Source organism: Carassius auratus, unplaced genomic scaffold, assembly GCF_003368295.1.
Source record: "Carassius auratus strain Wakin unplaced genomic scaffold, ASM336829v1 scaf_tig00006772, whole genome shotgun sequence".
NCBI lineage: Eukaryota > Metazoa > Chordata > Actinopteri > Cypriniformes > Cyprinidae > Carassius > Carassius auratus.
The window spans coordinates 3,368-16,423 of NW_020523788.1; the positions used below are offsets into that span (position 1 = coordinate 3,368).

The following is a 13,056-nucleotide window of genomic DNA, read 5'->3' on the forward strand; positions in this document are numbered from 1 at the left end:
TTCATAGTTTATGCATTATAGTTATAAAAACAAACAAATTTAGCCACTCACATAGAAATCTTAGGCCTTATCCTTTTCTGACAGTTTTAGGGATTTTTAAAAATCCTAAAAAACCTTATTTGTGCTGCAGATAATAATTTCAAACTCATTTGATACTGACCTCTGACATCCTGTGACATGATATTTATTTGAATTTACATAATCTCATGGATGTAACAGTAAATCTGTTCAGCTCACAGATCAAGACTAAGCTGTAATGCAAGCAGAACTTTCACAAATGCTTTTAGGTCAATAAAATCATTACAAAACACTTACAAATCATTTAAGGGATTTGATAACACTGTAAAATAATGTCTAATTTGTTAACATTAGCAAATGCATTGATAACACTTTATAATAACTGCACTCATTAGTAAATAGTCAGTTCATGCTTCATAAAGCCTTGTCCCAATATTAATAGTCAGTAGTAAGCAGTTTATAAATACAGCTATAAATAGCTCATTTATTAAAAAGGAGAGTAAAGGGTCAGTTATCTTCCTATGAAAAATAAAAAAATAAAAATAAACAAACAACAACACTGATTGATACAGAACTCAGAAATGTTATTGTGGATTTATGATAAACTCAGCCTGTAAATGAATTCATTCTCCTCCAAGAAGACACAAGTAGTTCACACCAAACTTTTTTAACATGAAGCCATATACTGAAGATGTTAAATTGCGAATGGGTTTAGGATACCTTAAATGGTGTGGCCATAGAGATTTATTAAAGTAACATAAAAAAATACCATAGTTATTTTACTATATCTTTAAAAATTTTAATTCCAACTCTTCATAATTTTTTATATACCTAGAAGTCATCATTTGAAGGAAGCACAGTAAGTTTCATAGCTTTATCATTTTCAAGAGCCAGCATAAAATTAAAACTATCATAACATATAAATCAAGCTGGCAATTCTTAGTACCAATAATGGCCACCAGATGGAGCTATAGGATCACTTTTAAATAATTATTGTAGAAACAAGTATGATTTAAATCATTTATAGAAATCTTTCAAAGAAAAATAATATGAATTTTATGTATTTTACTGATAAAATGACCCTCATTTAATTAGAAAAACAAGCTGAAGTATTGTGAACCGTATATTAAGAATAATTCTTTATAGGCTTTATGGACAGATACGTTTTCAGAGACTCTTGAAGGATCAGCACCACATCCTCTTTTACCACTGTTTAAAGAATTTATCTTACAGAAGAGGTGCGAATGAATTTTGGATAGCTTGAATGGTTTGTCGTGGTGATTTTTTTTTTAAATAACAGTAAAAAAGTAACCAGTAAATGTATTTTATTTTTTTAAAGTGCAGCTTATAAATGCTTCAAAAAAATGTACACATAGAAGACAAGTCATTCTGAGGAAATATGCATAGTTTCATGACTATACAACACTATATGGATGATCGAAAATTAAAAAACTATCATACATCTGATGTCACTCTGTCCCTCTGTTACTGTGGGTAATGTGTGTGTGTGTGTGTGTGTGTTAAATGAATTAGGTGTGAAACTATCAGGGAGCATTTAGTCTCCAGCGCCAACATTTTACAGAACTGCCACTTTCCTGGAGTCTCAGAATTACAATGTGTCAGGTTCTGAGAGATCTAAGATTCCAAAAAATGATTGAATTAGAATACCATGAAGTATTGTGAAATACTATATATTAAGACTTTATATATAGGCTTTATGAACAGATTAGAGTGACTCGTGAAGGACCAGCACCACCTCCTCTTGTCCGATGGTTTGAGGAATATATCTTCCAGAATCCGGGATTAAGATTTAGGAGCTCATTTTTATTCCACCTCCTTTCCTGAAAGTCTGTCTTGCAGAATTGACTAAAAATTAATCTTCACATTAATTCCTAATTATTTTGCAATTCTTTTTGTCAGTTCTTCTTGACCTGTTTTTTTCTTCTTCTTTTCTGACCTCATGACCCAGTCAGCATTTTTTGTACAATGGTCAAGTCTTAACTTATCCATTTCTGTATTGCATGTGTGTTTGATATTTATCATGGGTATTTCATAATTTTCGACTTTACAGTTTGAGTTAAAGCTCTTTTTTTAGCGCATTTCATCTGTAAAAGAAAACATGCCTAATAATTCTGCACACATGAATATAAGGAGTTTTTCTCTTCCAGCTTTCCTGGACTATTGTATAGCAATCATAAATGATTAAATGAAAAATAATGGTAGTTATTAAGATTGATATGGTTTGGAATTGGTCAAATGTGCTTGGAAAAAAAATCACAATAAAACAATGTTTTAATGTTTAATTTTGGAATATGAACTGACATGAATGAATGTTATATAAATATTGTTCATATTAACATAATGTTTATAAATGAAATCTTATTGTAAAGTGTTACTAAAGTTAAATATACATTGTTCTGTGAATGTGATTTTAAAGTCTAGATGATTCGGATTAACCCTTTATCTGGCGTATCCTTTAAAACCTCACTGCCAGAGGGATATTGTGAATGCATGTGCCCGTTGGGCACAGTTTACCTGATGCCACCGGGGTGGCGATGGCATTGGTGGCTTGAGCCCGCCATCGCTGCTTGCAGCTATATTTATTATTATTATTTATTATTATTATTTTTCTTCAAGGTTTCGGGGGCTTTTGGGGCCCTTAACATGCTTAAAAAGTCTTGAAAATTGGCACACACATTGGAACCTGCGGCCATTAGGGCCGGGCAGAGACTGATACACGGGCGTGGCACAGGGGCTCTACAGCGCCCCCTGTAATATGGAGGGCCATATATCATACATACTTGCACATAGACATACGAAACTCGGTACACATATAGAACTCATCAATACAAACAACTTTCGTATTGCATATCATAGGCTCCGCCCAACAGGAAGTTGGCTATTTGGGGTTTATTATTCATATTTGTCGTCAAAGTTGTGGGGGCTTTTGGGGTCCTTAACATACTCAAAAACTCTTGAAAATTTGCGCACACTTTGGAATCTGTGGGCTTAAGGAGCCTGCAGAGGCTGGGACCCGGGCGTGGCACAGGGGCTCTATGGCGCCCCCTGGAACACAGTCATAAATGTTGATGTGTAGCTCACACATACTTGCACGTATTAATATGAAACTCAGTACACATATAGATCTCATTGTGCCAAAAAACGTGCGTATTGCATGTCATAGGCTCCGCCCAACAGGAAGTCAGCTATTTAGAGTTATGTAAAAAGCGCATGCTCTGGAATTTGATATACTTGTCATAGGTTTTTTACTCGATTGCCACCAAACTCGGTCAACATGATCTCAAGACATTGGGGATGAAAAATTGCCAGGGGATTTTTGATATCTCGAACGGTTTGCTCGTGGCGAGGCGTTGAAATTATGGCGAGAATTGAGAAACAGGAAGTGTCTAATACCATCCACATACATTTCCTGATTATAATCAAACTTCATCAGATTATTCGTTGTATAATGTCGATTGCATATATGTGACTATTAGGAGTCAAAGTTATAGCGCCACCAACTGGCAGCAGGAAGTGTGTCATTTTCAAAATGCTTTGAATTCACCATCTTATTTTTACTCGATTTGCTTCAAACTTCATCAGAATAATGTTAAAACACAGCCGATATAAATCTGCTGGGGGGATATTGATATCTAAAAATATTGTTGCCGTGGCAACATGTTAAACTGGAATACTTCTCAGGTGATTTTGAGGCATATAACATTCTTAGAATTTCATCAAACTCAGAACACATATCAGTATTTATGATAACTAGACACTGGCAAAAGTTCATAAGAGGGCGTGGAAGAGGCACTCTATAGCGCCACCTTTTGTCAAAAGTAGGGGGGTTAGTTTTAGCTACAGACACCAAACTCGGTACAAAAATTGTTCTTATCAAGACGGACAACTTTCTAATTCACAGTCATCAGCTACGATCAACAGGAAGTCAGCTATTTTGATTTGAATGTGGATTTCTTTTTACATTTAGCTGTGAATTAATGCATACTGCTCAGAGGAGAGTAACACTATACACACCAAACTTTGTCTACATGATGCCAAAACATTTTAAACAACTTAAATTGCCAATGGATTTTGGATAGCTTGAACGGTTTTGTCGTGGTGATTTTTTTTAAATGACAGTAAAAATGGAATTATTAATTGTCCTGCATTTTTAAATTCCAAACACTTCAAAACCTTTTTTCATACAGAAAAAAAAGTCATTCTGAGTAAATATGGATAGTTTCACGACTTTACAACACTGTATGGATAACAGAAAATTAAAAAAACTGTCAGACATCTCATCTCACTCTGTCCCTCTGTTTGAGTATATGTGCTTCAGACTTCCGTTGTCTGAGAGAAATTGCGCCCCTACAGGTGCAATTACCGGACTTTTACTTTCACTTTTAAATCGGTTAAAAATACAAATAAATACTTAGATTTAATTCACACTGACAAGCTAAACCAACATATCTGATTATTACCGGTTTAGGGCTCATGGATAAATTATCTCTGGCCAGAGATACGTGAGAAATAGGAGAGATGAATCACCGCTGTGATCACGAGCGTCTGGAGTAAAGAGCTCAGAATAACGAATTTATTCCTGTTTTAAAGCTTTTAAAAATAAATTATTACAGCGATATCACACAATCAACCAATTAGAACACACCAAGAGCTAAATTCAGATGTTTTTGAACTGTTTGTGTGAAAATGAAATATTTGTGGCTGCCTATCTGAAATCACCACCTCCAATCAGTGCGTACAGTGTCGAGCTCAAAACAAACGAATTTATTCTTGTTTAAGAGCTTTTTTAAATAAAATATTACCACAAATGCACACAATAAACCCATTGTAACACAACAAGAGCTAAATGCAGGTGTTTGTGACCCGTTTAAGTGTGAAAGACTATTTGAAAGCGCGACTGGCAGAATAACATATATCTCTCGAGCTGCAGGATTCTGGCTTTCGTCGTACGAACGAACACATCACGGACAAGATTATTTCAAAATACATAATAGCTTGGCGAATATAAACGAAAACAGCCACGTGAACATAAACTGTTGAGAAATAAATCTGAAGTGGATCTACTGGATTTTAATATTAAGTGACCGCATATACCAGCTGCTTCTGTCTTCAATTTTGATCTATATAAAAAATGAAACTCATTCATCTTGGCTGCTTTTTTTAATGTGTGTACGTATTTATTTATTTATTTATTTATTATTTTGCTCTAACAAGAATTAATCTATATTTAATTAAATCAATTACATTTTATTTTACATTTGATTTGTCCATTTCTGCATCTAAACGCCTAAAAACCTAAAACATGCTCTATTATGCTATTGTTAGCAATTTCTTTATCGTCCAATTTATCTGGTGTACACTTTTATTTTCATAATAAACTTGTTTGTTAGATTATACACAGTTACAGTGGTCTATAATAAATATTAACAGGTTTTATTCAAGCTGTTTAGAATGAATGCAGTAGGCTAATTTTTTAAAATGTAAATCCAAAAAAAAAAAAAAAAAAAACATTGGGAAAGAATAACTTGTACTTTTTTATACATTTTGTATAGTTTCATAGTTTATGCATTATAGTTATAAAAACAAACAAATTTAGCCACTCACATAGAAATCTTGGGCCTTATCCTTTTCTGACAGTTTTAGGGATTTTTAAAAATCCTAAAAAAACCTTATTTTTGCTGCATATAATAATTTCAAACTAATTTGATACTGACCTCTGACATCCTGTGACATGATATTTATTTGAATTTACATAATCTCATGGATGTAACAGTAAATCTGTTCAGCTCACAGATCAAGACTAAGCTGTAATACAAGCAGAACTTTCACAAATGCTTGTAGGCCAATAAAATCATTACAAAACACTTACAAATCATTTAAGGGATTTGATAACACTGTAAAATAATATTTAATTTGTTAACATTAGCAAATGCATTGATAACACTTTATAATAACTTCACTCATTTGTAAATAGTCAGTTCATGCTTCATAAAGCCTTGTCCCAATATTAATAGTCAGTAGTAAGCAGTTTATAAATACAGCTATAAATAGCTTGTTCTTGGTTTATAAGCACATTTATTAAAAAGGAGAGTAAAGTGTCAATTATCTTCCTATGAAAAATGAAAATAAACAAACAACAACACAGATTGATACAGAACTCAGAAATGTTATTGTGGATTTATGATAAACTCAGCCTGTAAATGAATTCATTCTCCTCCAAGAAGACACAAGTAGTTCACACCAAACTTTTTTAACATGAAGCCAATATACTGAAGATGTTAAATTGCGAATGGGTTTAGGATACCTTAAATGGTGTGGCCATAGCGATTTATTAAAGTAACATAAAAAATACAATAGTTATTTTACTATATCTTTAAAATTTTTAATTCCAACTCTTCATAATTTTTTATATACGTAGAAGTCATCATTTGAAGGAAGCACAGTAAGTTTCATAGCTTTATCATTTTCAAGAGCCAGCATAAAATTAAAACTATCATAACATATAAATCAAGCTGGCAATTCTTAGTACCAATAATGGCCACCAGATGGTGCTATAGGATCACTTTTAAATAATTATTGTAGAAACAAGTATGATTTAAATCATTTATAGAAATCTTTCAAAGAAAAATAATATGAATTTTATGTATTTTACTGATAAAATGACCCTCACTTAATTAGAATAACAAGCTGAAGTATTGTGAACTGTATATTAAGAATAATTCTTTATAGGCTTTATGGACAGATACGTTTTGAGTGACTCTTGAAGGATCAGCACCACATCCTCTTTTACCACTGTTTAAAGAATGTATCTTACAGAACAGGTGCGGATGAATTTTGAATGGCTTGAATGGTTTTGTCGTGGTGATTTTTTGAAATAACAGTAAAAAAGTAACCAGTAAATGTCTTTTATTTTTTTAAGTGCAGCTTCTAAACGCTTCAAAAAAATGTACACATAGAAGACAAGTCATTCTGAGGAAATATGCATAGTTTCATGACTATACAACACTATATGGATGATAGAAAATTAAAAAACTATCATACATCTGATGTCATTCTGTCCCTCTGTCACTGTGGGTAATGTGTGTTTGTGTGTGTGTTAAGTGAATTAGGTGTGAAACTATCAGGGAGCATTTAGTCTCCAGTGCCAACATTTTACAGAACTGCCACTTTCCTGGAGTCTCAGAATTACAATGTGTCAGGTTCTGAGAAATCAAAGATTCCAAAAAATGATTTAATTAGAATACCATGAAGTATTGTGAAATACTATATATTAAGACTTTATATATAGGCTTTATGAACAGATTGGAGTGACTCGTGAAGGACCAGCAGCACCTCCTCTTGTCCGATGGTTTGAGGAATATATCTTCCAGAATCCGGGATTAAGATTTAGGAGCTCATTTTTATTCCACCTCCTTTCCTGAAAGTCTGTCTTGCAGAATTTACTAAAAATTAATCTTCACATTAATTCCTAATTATTTTTCAATTATTTTTGTCAGTTCTTCTTGAACTGTTTTTTTTTCTTCTTCTTTTCTGACCTCATGACCCAGTCAGCATTTTTGTACAATGGTCACGTCTTAACTTATCTATTTCTGTATTGCATTTGTGTTTGATATTTCTCATGGGTATTTCATAATTTTCGACTTTGAGTTAAAACAGTTTGAGTTAAAACTCTTTTTTAGCGCATTTCATCTGTAAAAGAAAACATGCCTAATAATTATGCACATGAATATAAGGAGTTTTTCTCTTCCAGCTTTCCTGGACTATTGTATAGCACTCATAAATGATTAAATAAAAAATAATGGTAGTTATTAAGATTGATATGGTTTGGAATTGGTAAAATGTGCTTGGAAAAAAAATCACAATAAAACAATGTTTTAATGTTTAAGTTTGGAATATTAACTGACATGAATGAATGCTATATAAATATTGTTCATGTTAACATAATGTTTATAAATGAAATCTTATTGTAAAGTGTTACTAAATATATACATATATATATATATATATATATATATATATATATATATATATATATATATATATATATATATATATATATTGTTCTGTGAATGTGATTTTAAAGTCTAGATGATTCGGATTAACCCTTTAACCGCCATATCCTTTAAAACCTCACTGCCAGAGGGATATTGTGAATGCATGTGCCCGCTGGCCACAGTTTACCTGATGCCACCGGGGTGGCGATGGCATTGGTGGCTTGAGCCCGCCATCGCTGCTTGCAGCTATATTTATTCTTCTTCTTCTTCTTCTCCCGAATGAATCGCATTTTTGAGGGCTTTAACATGCTCAAAAAGTCATGAAACTTTGCACACGCGTCAAACCTGGTGAAAATTTTCGTCTGATATAGGATTCAGAAGAGGGTGTGGCAAAATGGCTCGACAGCGCCACCTATACCAAGAAAATCAACAGCCTTCCAGCTATGTTTCACGTACATGCACGAAAATTGGCACACATATGTAACACACCAATACCTACAAAAAAGACTCTTGGAGCGAAATTCTAAACCCAACAGGAAGTCGGTTATTTTTAATATTATGAGCATATTTTGTGTAATTTTGGTCATTTCCATGTGTTGTATTTTAACGAACTCCTCCTAGAGAGTTCTTCAAATCAACACCAAATTTGGTATGCCTAATCTAAAGGCCTTTGCGATGTTAAATTGCGAAGATCCTGACTTTTCGTTGAAGGGCGTGTCCGTGGCGGCCTGGCGAATTTCGATGATTCGCCATGAAAAATGAAGTTGCTATAACTCACACATACAATGACCAATCTGCCCCAAACTTCACATGTTTGATGAGACTCCGAACCTGAACAGATTGACATGCCCATATTCAGTTATAGTCATAGCGCCACCTATTGGCAACAGGAAGTGACATATTTTACGCTGCGACGAACTACTCCTAGAAATTTTATGACATCAATGTCTTTTTTGTGGTCAGTCTAATCTAAAGGCCTGTGCGATGTTCAGTTGTGAAGATCTTGAGTTTTCGTTAAAAGGCTTGTTCATGGCGCCGCGACGAAGTTCGATGTCTCGCCATGCGAATAAAAGATGTTATAACTCAGGCATAAGATGTCCGATCTTCCCCAAACTTCACATGTGTGATAAGAGTCCTGGCCTGAACAGATCTTCAGGCCAATATTCCACCGGGTGTGGAAGAATGGCTCTATAGCGCCACCTATACACTTTCAACGGAGTGCGCCTCGAGCTATGTTTCACGTACATGTACAAAAATTGGTACACACATGTAACACTCCAATACCTACAAAAAAGTCTCTTGGTACGAAATCCGGATCCCAACAGGAAGTCGGTTATTTTGAATTTTCCCTTCAAAATTGCTGTTGTTTTTGCCATTTTCAGGGGTTGTACTTTAACGAACTCCTCCTAGAGATTTATTCAGATCAACACCAAACTTGGTCAGTGTAATCTAAAGCCCTTTGCGATAATAAATTGCGAAGGACTTGAGGTTTCGTTAAAGGGCGGGTCCATGGCGGCCTGACAAATTTCGATGTTTCGCCATGAAAAAGGAAGTTGCTGTAACTCAGACATACAATGTCCAATCTGCCCCAAACTTCACATGTTGGATAAGACTCTTGACCTGAACAGATCTACATGCCAATATTCAGTTATAGTCATAGCGCCACCTATTGGCAACAGGAAGTTACATATTTTACACTGTGACAAACTACTCCTAGAAATTTTATGACATCAGTGTCTTTTTTGTGATCAGTCTAATCTAAAGACCTGTGTGATGTTTAGTTGTGAAGATCTTGAGTTTTTGTTAAAAGGTGTGTCCATGGCGCCGTGATGAAGTTCAATGTCTTGCCATTGGAATAAAAGATGTTATAACTCAGACATAAAATGTCCGATCTTGCCCAAACTTCACTTGTGTGATAAGGGTCCTGGCCTGGACAGATCTGAAGGCCAATATTCCATCGAGTGTGGCAAAATGGCTCAATAGCGCCACCTATACACTTTCAACGGAGTGCGTATACACTTTAAACGGAGTGCGCCTTGAGCTATGTTTCACGTACATGTACAAAAATCGGTACACACATGTAACCCATCAATATCTACGAAAAAGTCTCTTGGTACGAAGTCCGAATCCCAACAGGAAGTCAGTTATTTGGAATTTTCTCTGCAAAATTAGTGTTGTTTTGGCCATTTTCAGGGGTTGTACTTTAACGAACTCCTCCTAGATATTTATTCAGATCAACACCAAACTTGGTCAGTGTAATCTAAAGCCTTTTGCGATCTTAAATTGCGAAGATCTTGAGGTTTCGTTAAAGGGCGTGTCCATGGCGGCCTGACAAATTTCATTGTTTCGCCATGAAATAGGATGTTGTTGTAACTCAGGCATAAAATGTCCAATCCTCCCCAAACCTCACATGTTCGATAAAAGTCCTGCCCTGAACACATCTGAAGGCCAATATTCCATTATAATGATAGCGCCACCTGCTGGCAACAGGAAGATTGGCACATATATGGAATAAACATTGATATATTCTACTTATATTTATGAGTTTAAACGCATATTTCTCACCGTTCACCTATTAACTAAAGCCACTCGCTGCCGGTGAGCCCGGGTGCGAGGGCCCGTTCATCGCTGCTTGCAGCTTTAATTTTCTAAATGTTTTTTTTTATTATTATTATTTTTCGATCAGAACTAGTGGTGCCATTCAACCAAAAATATGTCTGGATGCTCTTCAGGTCATCAGCTTGGAGGACACTGTTCATGACACTCCAGACCCAGAGCTAATAGAATCCCAACCAGTTCCAGAAATAATTAAAATCCAGAGTGAGGACGACATTGATCATCCTGCAGCCATCACTTATCATGTCTGTTTGAAACAGCTCGCAGAGAATCTGTTGCTCCCAATCCCAATGTGTACAGTGAAAGACCCACTGACAATGGTGGGATGTCGGGCCCCTGGACCATTCCAGATCCAGACCAAGTCCAGAGGAGCAGTCATCATGCAATGGGTATGTTCATTTGTGTGTTGTTTAATCCGTTGTAAGGGCATCATTGTAACAGTTAGAAAGTAATGTTAAATGTGTTTGTTAATATGTTTTCCAGATCTGTCCAAACAATCATTGTGTGTGGCAATGAAACTCCCAGCCTACTTTCAAGTACGGGATGCAAGCTGGGGACTTCCTTTTGGCATCAAATATATTACTATCTGGCAACAATTATGCCAAAGTTGCATTGCTCTTCAAGTTTATGAATATGGGAATAGTGGAGCGGACAACCTTCTTTAAAATACAGGACACATACTGTGTTGATCCCATCAAAGACTTCTGGATTAGCAACAGAGCAGAAGTAGTTTCCAGGCTGCAGTCAAAGGACAATGTTGTAGTACTTGGTAAGTATAATTATAGCACCCCAGCCAATGTTCACATGCATCTCTACTGACACTGTTGTCCCCAGGTTTGACAAGATTTTTGTTTCTTGTGCATGTGTTAATTTTTATGGACAGTCCTGGGTTTTGTTCATGGAAAATGACACCAAAGAAATCCTGTCAATAGTCAACATTGACAAGCGAGACACGCAGAGGAATTCTGTGATTATGGAGAGGGAAGGTTTTATCAGGAGTTTCGACCAGCTCCACCAGGAGGTTAAACTTGCTGAAAGTATGCACAGATGCACATTCACAGATATCTCTTTACAAAACCTGTAATATAAATATTGTTTTAAATAATCAAAATTTTTAAATAACAAGAAAGCTTTCAAATTTTAAAAAGCACACCACATCACACCCTCCTCGGAATAAATCCCCTGTATTGTCCATGAGGATCTGGAAAGCAGTCCTGGATTGCCCTTGGGATAACCACTCTGAGACCAGGACCCAGAGTCCCACACTGCCAAGCCACAAACTGTCTATTTGCAGCATGTTTAAATTGCCTGTTGTCTTCACCTTCATCTGGAAGGTCATACTACAGCACGCAGGTCAGACGCAGGACTCCCGCCTGCAGAATGCATGTCTCCATGTGTGGTAGAGTAGAAATGCAAAAAGGTGGCTGTTGAAGACAGCACTTCCTCTCCACCACATTGGGCTTTTCTCTGCATCTCTGACAGATGCACCATGATAGTTGCCCGGGGACAGGAGGTAATGTTGGAGGAGAAGCAGGTCCCAAATGGGTGAGGACATCGAAGATTAGGCTTGGATCCCGTGCCAAACATTCCTGCAACACTTGTTGTGTCTGTTGTAAATTCAATTGTTGAATTTGCTCCTAGTGATAACAGACAAAATTCTCATTATCTACAGATAAACGGCTAACATTACACTACATATATCAATATTATATAAACCAAATAAAATGTTACAATATTATACACTATGATGTGCAAAGGGAAAACATTTATAACTGAGCTAACTTACACGTTCATAAGCAATCCTCTCAAATCTTAAATTTTCCACACGCTCCATGTCCTCTCTGCTGAGGTGCTCGGGAGTTGGACCCACTCGACGACCTCTGCCCTGTCTCCCACGTCCCCTGCCGATGCTCCGCGCACACCACGGTTTCCTCTCCTCCCCGTCCGTTGACTCGTCGAACTCGCTGTGGGTGTGAATTCCTCGTCGGACCCCATTGACTCGGTGTCAAAACTCTAGCCGCATAACATACAAGTAAAATGTCACGCACTGTGCAAAGCAACAATTGAAACCTGTTAATTAACTGGCTTGTCATGTTGCTGAACTAATTTACTTGCAAACCTTATTTAGCATTACATATCGATAGAATAATTACTTGCATACTGTAACGTCAATTACCATTATATTATCTTACTAGCTATTTATTACTTATAGACACAGTGCAACATCATATAGTTACAATAAATGTCTTACAAAATACGTAATGTTTGGAGGACCAAGTTTGTAGTCAATGTAAAGCATATTGTTGATGTTTCGTCCCTACCTGTGAATGTGCCATATCCGTTAATCCACCGTCATCAGTGACCCTGCATTGTTTACTAGCCCGCGCGTTCACGGCAGGCTCCGATG

The 13,056-nt window shown here is 36.0% G+C and overlaps 1 long non-coding RNA gene across 1 annotated transcript; it reads left to right on the top strand.

Annotated features, from left to right (window-relative positions):
- The first annotated feature begins 10,763 nt into the window (after positions 1–10,763).
- On the top strand, positions 10,764–11,679 carry LOC113071277 (uncharacterized). Its single transcript, XR_003280065.1, has 3 exons — positions 10,764–11,038; positions 11,133–11,418; positions 11,533–11,679. It is a non-coding gene; the product is annotated as an uncharacterized LOC113071277 (long non-coding RNA).
- The last annotated feature ends 1,377 nt before the right edge of the window (positions 11,680–13,056 follow it).